The sequence below is a fragment of the Phocoena phocoena genome, chromosome 4 (assembly GCF_963924675.1).
Source record: "Phocoena phocoena chromosome 4, mPhoPho1.1, whole genome shotgun sequence".
NCBI lineage: Eukaryota > Metazoa > Chordata > Mammalia > Artiodactyla > Phocoenidae > Phocoena > Phocoena phocoena.
In genome coordinates, this window is record NC_089222.1 from 34802002 (window position 1) to 34803020 (window position 1019).

A 1019-nucleotide genomic window follows, 5' to 3' on the forward strand; every position below is an offset into this window, starting at 1 on the left:
CATGAAAGGATGCTCAACACCACTAATCATTGGGGAAATTCAAATCAAATCTACAATGAGGTGTTACCTCACACCAGTCAGAATGGCCATCATTAAAAATTCTACAAACAATAAATGTTGGAGAGGGTGTGGAGAAAAGGGGACCCTCTTGTACTGTTGGTGGGAATGTAAATTGATACAGCCACTATGGAGAACAGTATGGAGGTTCTTTAAAAAACTAAAAATAGAACTACCATCTGACCCAGCAATCCCACTACTGGGTATGTACCCTGAGAAAACCATAATTCAAAAGGAGTCATGTACCACAATGTTCAGTGCAGCTCTATTTACAACAGCCAGGACATGGAAGCAACCTAAGTGTCCATCAACAGATGAATGGATAAAGAAGATGTGGCACATATAATGGAATATTACTCAGCCATAAAAAGAAACAACATTGAGATATTTGTAGTGAGGTGGATGGACCTAGAGTCTGTCATACAGAGTGAAGTTAAGTCAGAAAGAGAAAAATAACCCTCCTTTTCTTGGCGGGGATCGGGCTTGCAGTCCCAGTCCGCATAATGTACAGAGGCAGAGGGAAAGGGCTCTGGCGCCCTCGGCGTCATGTCTTTGGTACCAGTGGCTTCCAGTCTGCAGGTTCTATCCTCAAGCGCTGGGATACGGTGGAAAAAAAAAGAAAGAAAGAAAAACGAATACCATATGCTAACACATATATATATGGAATCTAAAAAAAAAAATGGTTCTGACAAACCTATGGGCAGGACAGAAATAAAGATGCAGATGTAGAGAATGGACTTCAGCTCATGGAAGGGGGAAGGGTAAGCTGGGACAAAGTGAGAGAGTGGCATTGACATATGTACACTACCAAATGTAAAATAGCTAGCTAGTGGGAAGCAGCCACATAGCACAGGGAGATCAGCTGTTGCTCTGTGACCACCAGAGGGGTGGGAGGGAGAAGCAAGAGGGAAGAGATATGGGGATATGTATATGTATAGCTGATTCACTTTGTTATAAAGCAT

General features: G+C 42.5%; 1 non-coding gene across 1 annotated transcript; it reads left to right on the forward strand.

The window, feature by feature from the left end:
* Positions 1 to 514: 514 nt before the first annotated feature.
* On the forward strand, positions 515 to 663 carry LOC136122966 (small nucleolar RNA SNORA57). The gene has a single exon (XR_010655856.1). It is a non-coding gene; the product is annotated as a small nucleolar RNA SNORA57 (small nucleolar RNA).
* Positions 664 to 1019: the final 356 nt, after the last annotated feature.